The sequence below is a fragment of the Electrona antarctica genome (genome assembly GCF_951216825.1).
Source record: "Electrona antarctica genome assembly, chromosome: 5".
Lineage (NCBI taxonomy): Eukaryota > Metazoa > Chordata > Actinopteri > Myctophiformes > Myctophidae > Electrona > Electrona antarctica.
The window spans coordinates 48153902-48174876 of NC_136810.1; the positions used below are offsets into that span (position 1 = coordinate 48153902).

A 20975-nucleotide genomic window follows, 5' to 3' on the forward strand; every position below is an offset into this window, starting at 1 on the left:
GAGCTTGTAGGTCTGCGATTTTTTTAAAATTGTGAAAATATTTATTTCAGAAAACTGGAGGATTTAGAAGATTCTTTTTAAATGTTGAGGTTAGGCCTAAATGGGTTAAAGCTCTATGGTGCCCGCACACCATATAAGGTACAAAAAATACTTTGTTTCGATCCTGTGGATGTTCATCAGGTCATCGACCTGACCTGATGAACATCCACAGGATTAAAACGTTGTCAGACAAATAAATTAAGTATTTGTTGTACCTTATGGTGTGCGGGCTGAGCATCCGGGCTCCATCCATTTTTCAACTGAAATGTCTTTAGCCCAGCACCCACCTGTCGATGTGCGTATTCTACGTCCTCTACAGGTAAAGCACTAAACATTAGAGCTTTGGTTCTCAAACTTTTTTTAATTTCAAGGAACCCCCTAAACCAGGGTTATTCAACTAGATTAGGTACAGTAGGGTACCACAATTGTAAGATTACTTAAAGTTGGTGGCCACAAGACGACAACAAAAAAAGGTAACGCGTTATTCCAACCAGTTCCTTTCCCCTCCATCAGGTGCCCCGGCTGGCCAGGGGTGAGTCAGTGAGTGAGTCTTGAGTGCAGTTCGTCCATTAGAGGCCATCTTCCTCAATTTATAGCTACCTAAATAATTCTCCATCTCATCCATTAGCTTTTACACCGTCGTGTGTCTCATCCAATCACTCAATAGTTTCCCGGGGCTGAATGTCATGATGCCCGAACTCTCATCTAATGGTTCAAGAAACACGTCATAAGAGCATGTGGCCTTATATCAACCAGGTACTCGAGTCGCATATACACAGAAAAAACTAAAACCTTTCATTTATTCAAACATAGAAACACTTCACCATGTCAGCCTGCCCCAAATAGTCTCCTCACGAAGATGCTTTCGTGCCATGGACACATTGAAAGACCTTCTTCATATTTTCTAAAAAACTAAAAATGAAAGCCTGTGATTGTATAAAGGTCTGGCACAGAGAGGATCCTCACAAACATCAAAATGTATAAATGCAGTATGAAGTCACCATGTCTCATATACAACCTGAAGTATAGCAAATAACAATGGACATAAATGTGTACTATTGGCACACAAGGGACAGCATTATGTCTTGATGTGAGCGCCTTAAACATCTGCATCTATATGTGGCATGCACCTCGAGGAGTAGTTCCCTATGGAGACACAAAGGAGACTATTTGTGTCTCCATAGGGAACCACAGCTGGACAGCATTATTATGATCTTAGGGCACAGCACATGTGAAAGTGGGGCACATCCAGTACAGTATGTGTATGTGAATTGATATCTAGAGTCCCCCTGTGCAATCTCCCACAGGAAAAAAAGAAAATCCTATCCCAGGCTTTATTCCTCCTACACCTCTAACTAGCACTTCTAGCATATTCTGTATGTGGCAGTAATTTTCCCGGTGCTTTTTGGACTGTTCAAGTGCTAAAGATGCCCTGCTTTCATTTGAATAGATGGCTGAACCATCTCAATTAAAATTCTGGCTCTAGACAGCACCTTGTCTCAAATTGTTACGGTGTGTGGATTAGTATTTCACCATACCAAGTTTATTTATGCAATGGGATTGTATAAATTCCCGTCTGCTTTAGTTTAGCTGGCTAATGAGCATTCAACATGTGCCTCTGACTTTTAACAACAGTCTGTATTATTTTTACTCTTCAGCTGTGACATTTTGCACACGATGAGTACTGTAGATGAAGCAGAATAATTAGTATGAATAGGGCAGATTGTGCATGCACGCCCTTGGCAGCTCTCCTGGATGTGTATTTGTCTGTATGAGTGTTGAGTGCATGTAGGCTACGGCTCTCTGTACGAGGCATGTTTCCATAAAGCCCTGGTTTTGCGCAATCTTGTGAATAAAATCCTGAATGGAAACACCTCAAAGTCTTCGCAACAGCACTTTTGCGCTTGCAGGGGGTGGATTTTTGGGCTGTATCGAAAAAGTGAAATGCGCAAATGGGGTATGGAAACACTTGCGGAAAAGATTTCTAATTAGAAACTCGCATTATATCACTTTTGAACAGTTGGAAAAGAAAAAAACACACGCGATGGCGAGTAGTGGACTTCTAGAGTGAATGGGAGGGTGGGTGGGATGTGGATACATACATTTACACACTCTCCAAGCCTCTGTCTGCAGGCTGAGGCTCTTGCTGTGCCCCGGTGAATGCATTGATCATGGAAGTTAGATCGGTTATTTCTCCTAAACAGCTCGGAACGGACGACGGGAGACTAGTAGTCAACAACAGAAGCGACATCAACACGGCCAAAATGGAACTTTACTGTCAAGTCACAGGGCAGGGGTCCCTCGTCCCTGTACTTGGACAAACAAAACTATACCAGCCCCTGTCAAGTCAACAACACACGCCTATTTATTTAACAGACATCCTGATAATATATTTGTTTAGCCTAAAAGAACCTCAAATGCACCGTGGTGAAGCACAAATCAGAACTTGTATAATTTGCATTAGAAAAAAGCACAACTGATAGTTTATTCAAGCTAAGATTGTAACAAAAAAAAACAAATTGAAGATTTTTACAGTGATTGTGATGTACACGATAAAGATCCAAGTTGTGATCTGAAGTTTCTGATTATCTGGTGCAATGGGCTCTATGCAGCCAACACTTCACTCATTCACTGTGAACGTACGGTTGTGATTTTGTAGGAATACATTTCAGTTCTTTAAACCACACTATTTCATTTGATAATGTGATGTGATGTAATGTGTGGCATAGTTTTTCATAGTTTGTATTATTTGTGTTGCGACGTTGACATGATGACATGAGTTAGAAACGTCTTAAATCTCCTGTTAAAAACGGGAATTCTTCATGGAGTTCTTCCAGTTGTTACCGGTGTTGCCATGTCCGCTTGTTATAAGCGACTTGGGGGTTGTTTTTCAGTAAAGTTGCTTGAAAATATTGACAGTAGTTGCAGGTCGCTTTTTTTGGGGCTTGTTTCTAAAGTGTATGCTTATTTAGGCTTGTTTCCTAATGTTGTTTAAACCTGTGATTCTGCTGGCAATGAGTGGCTGCCGACCGGAAGCGTTCCGGCGGCCCAAACTGAACGCGGAAGTGTTGAATGCATAATAGAGCCCATTGTCAGGATCTCAGTCTTAAATGGGTGGCATCACACAGCCAAAGGCTCAGTGGTGCTTCTTTGTAAAACTTTGGGTCTGTGAGTTCATAATAATGGATTGCATTTGTATAGAGCTTTTCTATGCACTACGTGCTTACTCAAAGCACTTTACAATGGTCCATTCATTCATACATTGTGAGGTGAAGCGGCGAACAGTCAACGCCAGCGTCCCCACATTCACACACCAATGGTGGCAACCACTGGGGGCAAGGTGGGGTTCAGTGTCTTGCCCAAGGACACTTCGACGTGTGTGTGTGTGTGTGTGTGTGTGTGTGTGTGTGTGTGTGTGTGTGTGTGTGTGTGTGTGTGTGTGTGTGTGTGTGTGTGTGTGTGTGTGTGTGTGTGTGTGTGTGTGTGTGTGTGTGTGTGTGTGTGTGTGTGTGTGTGTGTGTGTGTGTGTGTGTGTGTGTGTGTGTGTGTGTGTCATAAGATAATCGTGTAAGTGCGTCTCACTTGACTGGCAAAATAGCGCCACCTACTGCTTTTTTAATATCTCCCAAGAAGCGCATTTTAACCAGTGGAAGGAAACGGGATTGATGGAAAAGCACCTGTCTCTCTCTCTCTCTCTCTCTCTCTCTCTCCTTTTGTACCATCAGAGGACAATAGCTCTCTATCCTGTTGACACCCCACTCTCATCTATAGCCTTTTGCTACCCTTTTGCACTCACAATAAATCTCTCTAATTACCTTTGATCAGATTCAGAAAATGCTCGTCCATCTTATTTCAGTGTCCCTGTCAGAAGTTAGAAAACTGAGATGTATTACCGGTATGCATAGCCCTATCGCGGCGCTCCTAAATGAGAAGTCCCCTCCCACCCACTTACTTGAGTGGATAACATTTAAAATATGGATAAGGGATTAATAGAAGGAAGTATTGGGGTGAAAGAAAAGATTGACTTAACCGCTTTCAACCTGGTGTAAATATAATTCAATAAAACTCAGTGTTCCTGTGGTGGGTTGTCCCTTTTAACACTCTGATCGCCCGGGGGTATTTGGGAACATTAAATCAGTGCGCCCAGCGATTTGCAGCTTCAGATCCTATTTCAAGGTTGCTCCGCGCCTTCTTGGAAGTAGCTAGGTTGTTTGTCGACTTTTATTTGGCATCACGAGGTGTGCCTTGAAATGTTGCCCTTTGCTGTGAATTATGCACTAAATGTCACATCAGACATGGCCCTGTACACATTTGAAAACCAGACCAAAGTGTTTTTTGCACTATACATACTGTAATTGTCATTTACTTTCAAAGGGAGGGACGGCACTAAATAGTGCATTGTGTGCGTGAGTGCGTGTGTGTGCAAATTTGCGATGCATGCACATCCGTGTGTGTGTGTGCAAATTTGCGATGCATGCACGTGTGTGCGCGTGCGCGAAACGTTTGATGTCTGCAAACGGCGATATTCCTCTTGGGAGACGCTAAACACTCCAGCTTGCGGATCTGAAACACAGCTGTTTGAAGACACAGATTCAGTGTGGATTGGTATGAGAGAACAAAGTGGAACAATGTGATCAAATAAAACAAGAAAACTACCAGCGCTGGAACCTGGAAGAAGTACTCTGGTTTTTACTTCACCCATTTTCAACCTATCTTCTATTTAACAGTTTAAGGGCCCCAGATGGAGATCACCGTCAAGTTCAAGTTCATGGTCAGTTGCCCAGGACGGAGATTGATAAATGGGACGGAGATTAATGATATCAAAACCGGTCGCATCGCTCCACAGCCTAGGAGCACTTGTTGCCCAATCCTCGGTGTTGCACAACAGTGACACGCCATCGAAAATGTTCCCTGTCTGTTTAGAGGACGAAAACGAAAATCTTAAAACGTTCATAACTCGCAATCTAAATCATCCCGTCTAATTATGAAAAAAGATCCTGTGTTAGACGGCAATCCGCGGTCCAGTCGCTAGTCGCGATAGATTTATTCTTACCTCCCGTTGTTGTCGATCGACTCTAGACTGGTGTGCATGGCTATTGTTAGCTGCTACACAGACATTCACAACAACTTCCGGTCCCCCCGGTAAGTGGTCCGGGCGCTATAAATGATGGGCACATTTTATTAATGGATTAAATAGGTCCGGGCCCTCAAGGTGTTAATTGGTCCTCACTAATGCTCATTATGATATTGTGCCATTTTTGTCTGCCCCGTCTGTGTCTCAGAGGAAGGCTGTGGATCCCGCCTACTGTACCTGCCAGTGACATCATTGATGAGGAATACAAGCTAATCGGAATGGCAGACTTTCTGTCCCTGTAAAGTTAGCATTAGCATGCTATATGAATATGGAAGCCAGACAATAGTATGTTCTATTACGGTTCCAGTCCCAAAGCCCCCCTGCCTTTAAGTAAAGTCGTCCTTTATTTATTTATTTATTTTTAATCATTTTTATCCCACGATTTTGTAACCCATTTTTCACCCCTGTGTCTATCTAATGTGATCCTGGCCTCTACACACCCTCCACCAACCTAGTCCCCATATATTGGGGACATCGCTAGAAGCGCCAAAGCATTCATATTTTGAACGAGAGGTATGTTGAAGTCAGAAATGTAGCGCGTAGTATATCCATCAGATCAAAACCACGGAGAGCGCCCTGGATTAGGAGAGACGAGGCATTCTTTCTGCCGCGCTAACAGCTAATCGAATGGTAAGCTAATATGAAGGCAGAGCAAAGCTACGGGTGCCTCAGTCTCAGTCAAAAATTAAAAAAAGGAAAACATTCAGAATATTCTTCTCGCCTGATATCATTGAGGATGCGCTAGGACGTGTACACACGTCCTATGAACGCGTCGATTGGGTTCCCTAGGACGTGTGGAGCCGTCCTATGGACGGAAACGGTGAATAGTGTGAGATTTATAGATTTTGGGGCATAAATAAATAAATTTTTCTTTTTTTCAAAAGGGCACATTGCTGTCCAGAGGGCAAGGGCAGGTGGTGCTCTAGCACCTAGTGTCTATCTGTGCACGCCACTGCTTATCTTCATATACTAGGTCCTCACTAATAATCCTGAAAAGTGGCAATGCAAAAGTGGAAGCCATCATTCTCACGATAATACAAATCTAAACATTTTTGTAAACGATGATGTCCCTGGTGGACGGGTTTCTGAACTGCCCATAGCCCTCCTATGAGATACGGACTGAGTAGGTAGTAAAGTGCTTCCTATATTCAAAATGTGACTTGAGCATATTAATTAAGTACATAATTATTGGCATCTAAATATACTTGTATTATCGAAAGTAATTATTAGTACTCATTAAAACATCCCATTTCAAAATAGATTTGTCAAATTCCTTTGAAAATAGATAATCTACAAGATCACACAGTTTGAGAGCTTGTAGATTGAGTGGCTATTTTCGTACAAAGTATAAAAAATCTGACAAATTGTTAATGTATGTTTTATAATAATAATCTAATGTACCAAATAACTTGTAAGTACAGTTTTTAAGTAACTGTAGTGTTCTTTTAGGATATTGAAGCGAGCAGCGAGCATGACTATAACAGTTCATATCAGAAGAGTGTGAAAGACAGAAGTGTGGAGGATGAGAATAGGAAGGGGTGCAACAGTTAATCAACATCTATTGAGTGCAGGCAGCATTGTTTTATTTTCCTACGTTGCTTCTTTTGTTGGTCTGTATTTTTAGCCGTGACCCAAAAGAGAAATTTGATGTCAGCCCGTGACCCAAACTAGTGAAAATAGCAGATCTACAAGCTCACAACTCGTCGCTTTGCACCGCATTGTGAGCTTGTAGATCGGCTATTTTCACTACTAATTAAACATTTATCTTTATATATGAAAAACATAAATGTAGGAAACCAAAAATAAAGGGACCCATAAACATGTGTCTGCGACCCGCAAATGGGTCCCGAGCCAGTGTTTGGGAACCAGTGTGTGTAGGCCAATAAAAAGAGTTAATCTACTGTAACAATTGTGGGACACAGACTAGTCCCTGCAGCTTGCTACCGTAGGCCTTTCACTGGACCTCCTAGCCACTAAGATGACCACAGGCCCACCACTTAAAGACCACATGTTAGGGTGCCCAAATCTGAAGTTAGGTGGTCAAATTACCTGAAACTGAAGCAATTCAGTAAAGGTCAACGCTTCCTCATGGGGTCATTTTAGGACCTAGGACCTCCAGTAAAGGGTAAAATACTCTTCTCGGTTGTGGGAACAACATATCCAATGATGAGGACCCCAGGCCCAAAGATGTCCCCCTGGAAACTGTTTCAACTTTGGGTCAGCCTACATGTAAAAGTGCCTAAAGTTCAAAGAAGGTTGTCAAATGAACTGAAACTGAAACAATGGTGTAATTATGCCCAAATCTGACGTTAGGTGGTCAAATAAACTGAAACTGAAGCAATTCAGTAAAGGTCAACGCTTCCTCATGGGGTCATTTTAGGGCCTAGGACCTCCAGTAAAGGGTAAAATACTCTTCTTGGTTGTGGGAACAACATAGCCAACGATGAGGACCCCAGGCCCAAAGATGTCCCCCTTGCAACTGTTTCAACTTTGGGTCAGCCTACATGTAAAAGTGTCCAAAGTTGAAGGGCAGAGCTTCAACTTCAGCTACACAGTACCCAAGGTTGAAGCCCTTCAACTTTGGGCAGATCTACAAGCTCGTAGTGCGGCACCGAGTGCATTTAATCACTGGTCCTGGGTCAATCCAAGGGCCTACCACTCCACTCTCTTGATATGTTGTTCCCCAACTCTTGGAGAGTATTTAGGCCTTTTACTGGAGGTCCCAGACCCTAAAATGACCCAGGAGGAAGTGTTGACCTTTACTGAATTGCTTCAGTTTGAGTTCATTTGAGCACCTAAATTCAGATTTGGGCCTCGGGTCATCCTAGGGGCTAGAACAGGGGTGCCCACACATTTATGACGTGAGATCTACTTTCAAAATGACCAGCTCAACAAGATCTACCCACTGAAAAAATAAGTGTACCATTGCTGAAAATAGTTTAAATATATAATGTACCTGGGGGGGCTTTGGAATAGGGAGAAAATATGACTGGCAGTTTGCTGTCATATTTCCTCCCCGTATTTAACTTAAACGCCCAATGCATTCTCAATGGCAATAGCACAAACTTTGGCATGCTACTAGTCCTACATACTTACACCTAGAAACCCCATTCAAACCTATTTAGGTTCATCTTACGGTGGACATGTTTGCCTGAAAAGGAATATTTGAAATGTTTCATAGTTTTAGAAATATAGTGCTTTCAAATTTGAGAAATTTATAATGAGGCTCAATGGCAGCTCTATGGCACGTAAAAAATCACTTTCACCTAGAAACTCGATTCACACATTTTATAATTCAGCTTACTGTGAATGCTGGAACTTTTTACTTTGAAATGATTTGTAGTTTCTGAGTTATTTAACTTAAACGCCCAATGCATTCTCAATGGCAATAGCACAATGTAGGACTTTCCCTGGACCTTCTAGCCGCTAGAAGGTCCAGGGAAAGGCCTACATACTCTCCAAGAGTTGGGAAAGAACATATCAAGAGAGTGGAGTGGTAGGCCCTTGGATTGACCAGTGGATGCAATGTACCCCACTTTGAGGTGTCACGTCTTAGGCCTAGATTTAATTGAACCAGTCGCACTGTAGCCATACAAAGGCCTATAAGGGTTCCCAGATTGTAAAATGTTGTTCCTCCATCTTGGGAGAGTATGTACTGTATACACACTGCAAATCCAAAGCACATTACCAACACCACTTGCAGTATTTGTTAATTAGGCCAGTTTGTCCAGCCTTCTCAATCATTTTAATTAGTTAGCAGTGTCATTATTATACAGTGGGGAGGGTGGATGCAGTATGCTACTACCACCCAGGATTCAAACGCCAGGACAAATGACAAATTAAAACTCACAGCATGCAGTCCCCATCATTTACAAACCAAAAGACTGAGAAAATGGCATCGATTTGAAAATGTGTGGTATTGTGGTTATGTGGATGTGGCTGCATCAACGACATGCACGGCACTGCTGCTGCATTTGTGGTGGGGTTTACAGTGGTGAATGGTCAATGCCAGATAGGAACACACCTGTGCTTCTACAAAGGTTATCAATATTACAACCTTATTTATGAGGCATCAGAGCTGATTTAACCGGACCGGCGGCAAGGCCTTTTTGATAGCGTCATTATTCATGCTTGTTCTGGTGCCAACTTAAATGTTGTTGTTTTTTGTGGCTTTCGCCTTTATTTTTTATATTTTTTATGGAGGGACAGACAGGAAATGGGGAGAGAGATGGGGGGAAGACATGCAGTAAAGGCCGTCGGGATCGGGAGTCGAACCCGCGGCACACTGCCAGACTGGATTACCAGCCACGGTGCCTGGACCACTAAGCCATGGCCCAGGCCCTGGTGCCAACTTGATAGCATATTCCAGCCTCCTAGCCTAAAACACCTCGTGTACCTGGTGTAGTGAAATGGCTTTTTGGGGCAATTTATTTTGAAGTTTCAGCCTCAGATCTTAGTTTCTGAACCAATCAGAGCGTCTCATCCCTCCAGGCTATGGGACGTAGGTCCGTCTCATGCACGACCACATGCACGCATATGCAGAGTGGGTTGTTTACAAAGTGACAGAGAGACGGCAGCAAAGCCAGGGGACACTGTCTGGATGTCATCTTGAATGAGATTAGAAATGGAGTATTTCTGTAATCAAAACCACCTGTGTTTGGAGGAGGATGCAGCAATGGGAATCAAATGGGTGAGCTTCATTTGTATTGGCTTTTATTGATGTGTATCTTTACATGTCATCACGCAGCAACGTTTTTGTTTTAAGGAAGTCATTACATTTTTATTTGTATGGACTTTTGATATAATAAAAACACAAATGAGAAGTTTCCCATTTTGTTGGCATCCATTGCCCATATGATGACCACGGATATGGTCTAAATGTGTGACGTTTAAACGTCTAAACGTTTTCATTTCACTACACCTTTAAGTTTATCCATATTGCACGGTGGACTTTAACTCGGCTGTATTGAAGGGCATTATACAAGTTGCACAGAAAACTCTTTAAACTGTGCAGCACTTGTTTGTTTGAAAAACAATGATTACTGATTCTTAATGTCCACAACAATACCTTTAGGTAAAATGTGTCGTTCACCAAAGCAAGTTCTTATTTTCTTTGAGTCTCCTACGGGACATTTTGCCGGTTATAACACAAACACTGTTGGAGCAACGCCTGTGTGCGGACCACTTCTTCACTGTATGTATCTACCTTTGCAGCTACCTGCTTTTTAAACTAAATAATAGAAAATACATTTAGTTTTTTTGGGTGAACTACTCCTTTAAAGCTCTATTCAGATAGTAGACATTGCTATAGAGGGCTTTAATACAGCTTTAATGTTTGTGTTGTCTGAACAAACATTAAAAATCACACCCGTGTGAACTGAGTGGTGTAAGGTCTTATATAGCCTGATCAGCTGTGGTCTGACGTAATGTCTGACGTAATGAAATCACACCCGGGTGAACTGGGTGACCGTAGCAACCATGCTCATTTTTTGTGAACAGACAGACACGTAAACTAACAAAGCTAGTCGTAGGAGTGGTTTACACCACTCAAAAATGCCTTTGACAGTGAACAGAGAATTTACGTCATATGAATGTGTCTGAGCAAATCGGCATATGAATGTCGGTGGGAACCCTTGGACAATAACCGTCCACCATGCTTGATGATGATGTACGATGATTAGAGCGCCCCTCACTTCACACGGGTGTGATTTTTGCCACGCGAGGCACTACCAAGCAAGTTGCCGTGCCGAACATTGAGAAGTTTGATTGAGCCGACTCGGCGGCGTTCGAGTTGCGACGTCCTCGTACAAGTGGTATAGGGTTTGGGATGACGCTTCTGTAACACGGGTCTCTCTGTCTCGCCAGAAATAAACTGTAAAAACATTTAACACGGGAACAGAGTGGAATTCCGTCTCACCGCCATTCCAACTACGTGGCTTCCGCGTCCGCCGTGTGGTTATGGTTAGTAATGAGTGCGTCGGAATGGCGTTACGGCGGAATAGCGGGTGTCGGAATTCCGGTGTGTCACCATTTAACCCATTCAGGCCTGACGTCGAAATTTAAAAAAAAGTTTTCTAAATCATGACAATTTTCTGAAAGATTTGAGGCACATTTTAACGATTTTTAAAAAATAGCAGACCTACAAGTTCATAGCGCGCCACCGAGTGGCGTGCTATGAACTTGTAGATCTGCTATTTTTCAATAGCTAAATTATAACACCAAAAAGGGTTCCCGCTCAAAATGGGTTAAATGTAACACTTATTAATCACTTCACTGCACCTTTAATACAGGATGCTTGATATTTTTACCACTTAATGTCCGATAACCCTTACACAGGGTTCTTATAGAACACATCCTTTGTGTTGAATGGCTGCATTACTGAGCATCTGATAGATAGACTAGGCTGACTTGCTGGCCGACCTGACTGCCTGGTGACTGGCTCGCTGCCTAACTGGCTGACCGACTGATTAACTGATGTTCCCGCCTTAATAGCAGGAGATCAATAGTGTGATCTAACACTGCGCTCTGCAGAATGACAGGCAGGCACACTGCTGCAGCGAGGACAAGGTGTTGGAGCCATTCCAGGTGGGGGGGGGGGGGGGGGGTGGGTGTGTGTGTGTGTTTGCGTGTGCGTGTGCGCGCGCGCCTGCCAACTCAGCTTCTATAGTCTCAGTCTGAGCTGTACTCTTTGGAGGGCAAGGGGTAAAGTACAGGCTTTTAAGTGTAATATTTGCTGGAAGTCAGTCAGGAGGTTGTACACACAGAGAAACCCAATCGATTCTTCATGAGCAGAGAATACAGGAAAGATCATTGTGATCGATGGATATGTATTCAGCCTATACTGTGTACCGCTGCAGCCGCCAATGATCGCCTTGACGGATGACATTCTGTGACGTGTTGTTGCGGACTCACTCACTGATTGTCGACTGATTGTCCCTGACTGACCTGCAGGCTGTCTAATTGTTAAAACCTTAATTTGAAAGCAATAATTTCAGCTCCCACCACCAATAGCATCTTACAGCTTACGATCAAAGAACAATTTACAAACTTCAGTGGCTACCCAGAAGTTGAACGCACACTGAATTTGGGAAAGGGCGTTTATTTTCTCTGCTCCTCGGCCTAGAATGAACTTTTAAAAACTTAAAAAATAAATTAAAAAAAGAAACTGCAGGCTTTCATTAACTTTTTTGATTTGAAAGAGAAAGTTATTGGCATGCATGCTATGAGTCTATGAGATGGGAGAATGTCGACATTATATTAGTTCAGTCCGACAACTCACGAATAGATTTAACTAATATTTATTATAGAATGATTGAGAATACAAGTGTGCATATGATATTTGACTTGGCTTTCGGCTCTGCTGCATTTTCTCCCTGCTCGGCGCGATTAAACGCCATCATAAAACATTAAGAGCAGAGAGATAGATATACAATAAACCCCCCATGGGGAGCATAAATAACAGAGCCCACCGGTGGTGCTGGGGTGGTGGTGGGAGCAAACATCACATAACAACCAAGGACTGTCTAAAGAGGACGAGACGCGAAGGCCACCGTAGACCGTACGGGCGACGCCATGTTGCTCCATGGTGCTCCATGGAAGGAAAGAAACATGCGCAGTTGAGACCAAGGAAGCTGAACGCGGAAGTGTTGGCTGCATATAGCCCATTGCGCATGTTTCTTTCCTTCCATGGAGCACCATGGAGCAACATGGCGTCGCCTGTACGGTCTTCGCGTCTCATCCTCTTTAGACAGTCCTTGATAACAACCAGGAACCATATGCAGAGGAAGGCAGGAAGAGCATACAGTCTAGTGAGCTTAAGTAGCCCGCCCAATTGGTCAGCTGACTGCCACATCAGCGAATGACGTGTGGGACTTGCACACACATAGAAATGCAGCATGTTAACCCCTTGAGTATAGTATGCGCCATTGAGCACGGCATGAACTCCCTCGAGTATGTCTGACTGAACTAACTCTGCAGGCTACGTATCATTTATAATTTATTTATTTTTATTAACATGACCACCTCTCACCAGCAACCACCCTATCTATCCTCTAATTTCACCCCTAATCCCAATCATTTAACTTTCACAGTCACTGTATATTCTTGTATTTTTGTGTCTTGTATGTTTGTCTAATAATTTGGCCATTTTGGCCAGGTCTTGCTAACAAAAGAGATCTGGTCTCAAATGTATACGGTACCTTAAAGAAACATCAATGTTTGTTTCAATTTACACACTGTCAATTTGTACATCTAAATAATTATGGAAATAACGTATGTTGCTTTGTCTGCTTGTGTGGCAGTTCAACATTCAAAATCAGCAGACACTTAATTCTGATAAATGAGATTCTTCTGCTTAAGTGACCATGGAATTGTGTATTGGTTTTTGGCACATATTATATCAGTTCAAGAACAAGTCAAGATCTTGGCAAGCTCCAATATACCATGGCAGCTGTGCAGATAGACAAACAAAATCTGTGCAAATCAATATCTTTTGAAAGGAATGTAAGCTTCAAGGAGAACTCCCAAGCTGTTCAATGTACTGTATCTGTGTATTTTTCTGGCCTGGCACACTGCAAGAGGTGATGAGAGTATGTTTGTCAGGTGCTAATCTTGCAAACTGCTGGACCAATCATGTAGCACCAAACTAATAACTATACACACTGCTAGTAGGACGCAGAAGTATACCTCCACTATTGTTTTTAGACTTTTTACCACAACTTCTAATGGGACCTTGACCAACTCAGATGTGCCTCATGGATATGACAGACAACTGACATTATAGATGACTTGTGATGTTACAATTTACAGGTTGGTCACCGGAAGTCCGATATCTTCAGTCATTTGGTACTTAATTGAGCTTCTAAATACTCAACAGAAGCGATATCTTCAATAGAGGGTATGCGCATGCATAAAGTGAGTGGCAAATCGAGTGGAAAAGTGAGAGGCAAAGTGAGTTTAATGTTGTTTAATGCAACCAGATCAGATTTTCTGTTTGTATATATGTGACCCCTCACAGTAGTTTGATATACAAGGGGGCCATGGTCGTTTTTCATTTTTTTTTTTACATATTATGAAACTACATAATGTAAGCTTTCATATGATGTATTGTTCATTAGTGTGGTTGCCCTAACAGGGCAACCAGACTATTGCAATTGTAACACTTTATTATTCCACTAGAGTAGTCTTTTTTTTGATTCGCTACTCCTCCCACAGTTTTGACTGTACGCACTTGAGCCATATGTCAAACTGACCGGCTTCATCGGGAAGGATGTGCTTGTATTTTTTTAAGAGAAATATTGTATAGTTTAATTGATATTAATTTATTAGTGAATAAAATTTCCCCATTGACATGAATGGGAAAATGCGATTTTTCGCATTTTCTCACATTCAAGTATTTTTCCTCAGAGACTGTAAGCACTATAGTTACAAAACTTGGAGGGTAGGTTCATAATAATTACTAAAATTAATCAACGTATAATGTTATCGGTCGGCCTCATGGTGGCGCTATAACAGCCCACTTTACGTTTTGGCTTATAACTCTTGAACCGTAGGTCGTAAAATCTAAATAATTTTTCCCTGGATTCCTTGGATCATGATGCATCTCCCCATATAGGACACGCCCATTTGCGTCATGATAGATTTTCCGCCATTTTGAATTTTATCCAAAACACACTTTTTGCTGCTCCTTCTACAGATTTTGTCCAAATCTCACAAAAATCAGCACACATGATCTCTGGACCTATCCGATTAAAACACGATTGGCAGAATTTTGGTAGTGTGTATCGTTTGGCCGTAATCGACGTCCGAAGATAGTAGGAGGGGCCTATTTTACAAAAAATGCCATAAATCACGAACGAAATGTCCAATCCATCCCAAATTTTAATCACATGTCGCGGGTGGTTCAATCAACCAAGTACCAAAAGCAATTCTATTTTCATCCATAGGGGGCGCCGCAAATGCGAGAAATGTAACTGTTTGTCGCAAAAACATGATTTTTGGGGGATAAATCCCCTCCGAATTACTTACGCATGATCGCAGGGGTGACGTAACATTGTAATTAACATTGTAATTGGCTGGCAATATCAGTGGGAGGGGCATATGTAAGCCACTGCGGCAACCACACTTTGCAATTTTTTAAAATTGCGACCTTTCTAGTTGAAATTGAAATTGGAAAAAAAATGAAGAAGATATGACCATCTGAAACTTGTTGAACTGGAAACCCCAAAGCAGAGAATTTCCCCTGCAAAGATTCCAAAGATGTTAGCACCTCTGGGCCCCAGGAATGGGTGTGACAATAGATACTTGTCTCCACCCCTAATGGCTTGCATAACCACTCCCCCACTAGGTTAGTTGTCAGTGGACACTTAGTAGGCAGTGTGGGAAAGTACATTTGTACAGTTGTTTTACTTAAGTTAAAGTATCAATATTGCAATATAGAAATATAGGACTGTTGTTTAGTGTATGTTTTGTAATAATACAATCTAAAAAGTAACTAGTAGGCTAACTGAGTTTTCAAAAAAATACATGTGGAGTAAAACTACTTGCAGCCTTGTAGTTTTAGACCCATGCTTTTAATTGCTAAATTTAAAAATGCTGTATGTTTACATTACATTATTATTAATATGTACAAAGGTACCTTTTTTACCCCTAAATACATGGCTTAAATCAGCCGTGCAATGATGTGAAAGAGTTAAAATCTTTTCAACAGAAAGTCAGGGGAAAAAATACCTTAGACGTTTGTTATGATCCTTTCCACGTTTTAAGAAGATCACACCAGGATTTGTACTACACATGTCCTCACATTCAATATTTGAGCTGTTCTTCTAACAACAACAATGTCATGGATTGATCAAATTATATAAAAGACGGATTTCACCGCGACGCGCGACCATGCAGACACGCAATGTTATTCATTCAGTATTGATCATCAGGCAGCAGCATTCAACGGTAATAAAATTACAAAGATTTAAACACAGTGCTAAACCACACATAGCTACACATGTTCACTGATATAAAGGGCAAAATAATGGATTACAAGTAACTAAAACAATCTCGTCAGAACGCACAGCTGTGTGTAGTGTGGAGACCACAAACACAAAACTGGCAGCGACTTTTTTTCTTCAGTGGACGACGACGGGTAAATTTATACTTTTATTACAAGATCCAACAGCATCATATCAAGTTAACAATAATGATGTTGTTGTGTTTGTGTCACAGAAACACTGCAACTAATCTTGGCGGCTTGAGCTGGAGAACAAAGAGCCAATCGAAACGACTATGTAAATACGTGTAGGAATGTTCACACCCCCAAAATGCGCAAATAAACTGTAAATACAGAGACATTTTTGCAATGTAATTACAACGACTTAAAGGTATATTCAGTGATTTGGGTGATTTGGAAAACCACCCAGTCCGCCCCGGTAACAAAATGTGCACATGCACGCTCTACAGTGGGGGGAAGTGCAACAGGCCAACAGCATGTGCACCAAGGCTCGATCATGATTGGAGGAAGGCCCCTCTCATCCTGATTGGATGAAGGCTTTGCCACCCGCCACCAAAACTGAAACTAGGGGTTTTTGACCCCAGGGGCTCATTGGGGACAGGGATAAACTCCTTATATGGTCAGCACACTCTATAGTAGGGAGGATTATCCCAAAAAAAAAGAAAAAATAAGTGGTATTTGAATGAAGTGAAATCACTGAATATGCCTTTAATGACACTAAAACAACTTTCTGATGGAATAAAAACATTCTTTAACATTCCAACTGTGTTAATGTGGCAAAAAACGAAAACCACAAAAAAAAAAGAAAAGAAGCTATTTTGGTCTATTGTGGAGTTTCATTAGAGCCGACTTGTGGTTGAAAATACTGTGAGGGGTCACAATTATGTACAGTCTAATAATATTGAATAAGTGGATATTAATTAATTAATTGTTACTGCAGCAGAGCCATTCAGAGGATTGCTCCACATTCTTGCAGTAACATAGAACCAGCTCTGGTGAAGAAACAACAAGAAGAAACGTTTTCCAAAACACTATTTGTCTTCCAAAACACAAACTGCCACCCACCCCTAAAATTATTGCAAACAGTCTTCATAAATAGTACACAAGAGTTCACATCTTGTCTTTTATTATTTTATTGTATTAAGTTGCAATGTAAGTTCAATTTGTTTCGACTTTAGAAGACAGTGGTGGGGTGTCTGTACAGGACTGGTCAATGCCTGACAACAAATGAGTATACAGTATAGTCAAAGCGCCCCTCCACAAATGGTTGTAGACACAATATATAAGAATGTACAGACACAGTATGTATTTTGTAACACGTTTTATTGCATCCATATTGCATCCATACTTACAACATATGACACCAGAAAAATATGTACAAAATGTGATGTTGTGCTAATTTCTTCCCTGTCACAGGCAATGTCTAATTTTAAAGGTAAAAAAAAGTCCAATAAGAAAATCCATTAACACGGTAAACAAAATCGATCTATACATACAGCTGTATGGTCACAACAAATATATATACCAAAGGATTTTCCACACACATCACAATCATTTGGGTTTCTCTTCAGTGTGAGTTTGCTGGTGTTTTCTAAGGGTGGACTTGTCATAGAAGTGGTGGCCACACTGATCACATCCATAGGGTTTATCTCCAGTGTGAATGCTCTGGTGTCTTTTGAGGTTGCTCAAATTTGAGAAGTGTTGTCCACACTGATCACATCCATAGGGTTTCTCTCCAGTGTGAATTATCTGGTGTTTTTTAAGGTTTACCATGTGGGAGAAGTGTTGTCCACACTGATCACACCCATAGGGTTTCTCTCCAGTGTGAATGCTCTGGTGTTTTTTAAGGTCGCTCAAATTAGAGAAGTGTTTCCCACAATGATCACACCCATAGGGTTTCTCTCCAGTATGAATTCTCTGGTGTGTTTTAAGGTGGGTCGAATGAGAGAAGTGTTTCCCACACTGATCACATCCATAGGGTTTCTCTCCAGTGTGAATTCTCTGGTGTGTTTTAAGGTGGGTCGAATGAGAGAAGTGTTTCCCACACTGATCACATCCATAGGGTTTCTCTCCAGTGTGAATTCTCTGGTGTGTTCTAAGGGTGTTCATTTTAGAGAAGTGTTTCCCACAATGATCACACCCATATGGTTTCTCTCCAGTGTGAATTTTCTGGTGGCTTTTGAGGCTGTCCATTCGAGAGAAATGTTGTCCACACTGATCACATCCATAGGGTTTCTCTCCAGTATGAATTATCTGGTGTGTTCTAAGGTGGGTCGAATGAGAGAAGTGTTTCCCACAATGATCACACCCATAGGGTTTCTCTCCAGTATGAATTCTCTGGTGTGTTTTAAGGTGGGTCGAATGAGAGAAGTGTTTCCCACACTGATCACATCCATAGGGTTTCTCTCCAGTGTGAATTCTCTGGTGTGTTCTAAGGGTGTTCATTTGAGAGAAGCATTGTCCACACTGATCACATCCATAGGGTTTCTCTCCAGTGTGAATCCTCTGGTGTATTTTAAGTTTGGATATTGTAGGGAAGCGATTACCACACTGATCACATCCATAGGGTTTATCGCCAGTGTGAATTCTCTGGTGTGTTCTAAGGGTGTTAATTTGAGAGAAGCATTGTCCACACTGATCACATCCATAGGGTTTCTCTCCAGTGTGAATTCTCTGGTGTGTTCTAAGGGTGTTCATTTGAGAGAAGCATTGTCCACACTGATCACATCCATAGGGTTTCTCTCCAGTGTGAATCCTCTGGTGTATTTTAAGTTTGGATATTGTAGGGAAGCGATTACCACACTGATCACATCCATAGGGTTTATCGCCAGTGTGCATTTTCTGGTGGCTTTTAAGGTGTGCCATTTGAGAGAAGTGTTGTCCACACTGATCACATCCATAGGGTTTCTCTCCAGTGTGAATTCTCTGGTGTATTTTAAGTCTGGGCATTGTAGGGAAGCGTTTACCACACTGATCACATCCATAGGGTTTTTCTCCAGTGTGAATTATCTGGTGTGTTTTAAGGTGTCCCGTTGTAGAGAAGTGTTGTTCACACTGATCACATCCATAGGGTTTCTCTCCAGTGTGAATCCTCTGGTGTATTTTAAGTCTGGACATTGTAGGGAAGCGTTTTCCACACTGATCACAGCAGTGGCATTTTTGCTTAGCCAAGCTTCTTTGTTCATTCACCTCTGGTAGAACAGGGAAGCCAGACTGATGATGCAACACTGAATTGGAAACAAAGACAAAGGAAATGTTGTTTAGAGGCATTCCTTAAAATAGCAAAAACTAGTGTGAAGTTAATGTACCCAATTATCAATGTAGCATCCATTTATAATTCGATTCTACAATCGTTTTATATTTTAGAAAGACAAAAACAAACAAAGTTTATGGCATTACTGCATCCATAGACACATTAAGTAACTTACATAGGTGTTGATGATCATTGGGTCCTCCCTGTTGAGCAGAATCGTTTGAGGTGGCATTGAGAGAGTCCATCTTCGCTTCAAACCTGGAGTCCACAGTCAGATGAGATCAGAAAGTATTGATATCCTGGAGGAGTTGTGGAGAACTGACAACTACAAACTCTTCTTATACTAGAGAGCCTGAGGTGGAACCACTAACTGCTTGGTGTTGATTGGCCAAAGAGGAGAACAATAGAATCATCAGCCACCAATCACAACCTAAGAAACTGCTGCATGTGCTCCACCCCTCTCCGACTCCTCCCCCAGGTCATGCTCTATGCAAAATTCTAGAAATAAACTGTGAGATTGCTTTGCAAGCTTCATATTTAATATATGAATCTATCTATATCCAATATAGACTAGTATCTGACTATCTGGATAATATATGTACAGTCTAAATATATTGAATAAGTGGATATTAATGAAGTGTTACTGCAGCAGAGCCATTAAGAGGATTTCTTTACATTATTTCAGTAACATAGAACCAGCTCTGGTGAAGAAACCATAAAAACAGTTTTCCAAAACTATTGTTTTCAAAACACAAACTGCCACCCACCCCATTGCAAACAGTATTCATAAATAGTACACAAGCCTTCACATCTTGTCTTTTACAAGTATACTACTGCACACCCTGTACCTTTTTTATATTTTTATTTTATTAAGTTGCAATGTAAGTTCAATTAGAAGACAGTGGTGGGGTTTCTGTACAGGACTGGTCAAGGCCTAACAGCAAATTAGTATATTGTCAAATCCTCAAAGTTTCATAGCAAATTGTGCTCTATTGTTCTCATTTAATCGCTTATCTATATTTACAGTGAAATCCCATTGTGTAATGTGTAGGCCATGTGTCCATAGTGTAAGGCATTATTAATTCATGATCAGGATAAGTCAGGTCATTGTTCAGGTTGTGTTGCTCTGAGAGAATGAGGAGCACTCAGGTGTGTGGGATTAGTTTCAATAGGGTTGTGACTGCACTTTTATTCAATGTTTTTTTTCAAATGCTAAATAATGAACAAAACCCACATTCTTTCACCAGGTTAAAATGTAAACAGGCTAAATGATGATGTCTGATGAGTCATTCACTGTAGACAATGCATTCAAATATGGATGAACTGAGACCATTTACACCTCTTTGACTCTGAGTTTCAACAGAACTACAGAAATAGGCTTATCACACAGAACTTGTTACACAGAAATGTTAAAGGTGCTGTCACCTGTAATAGTACAGCAGATAATAGGAACGATAATAGATACTTGTCTCCACCCCTAATGGCTTGCATAACCACTCCCCCACTAGGTTAGTTGTCAGTGGACACTTAGTAGGCAGTGTGGGAAA

The 20975-nt window shown here is 41.4% G+C and overlaps 1 protein-coding gene across 2 annotated transcripts in view; it reads left to right on the top strand.

The window, feature by feature from the left end:
• Positions 1-20975, top strand: part of LOC306922735 (polypeptide N-acetylgalactosaminyltransferase 18-like) — a 199234-nt gene that overhangs the window by 169510 nt on the left and 8749 nt on the right. The gene's annotated exons all lie outside the window — the stretch shown is intronic.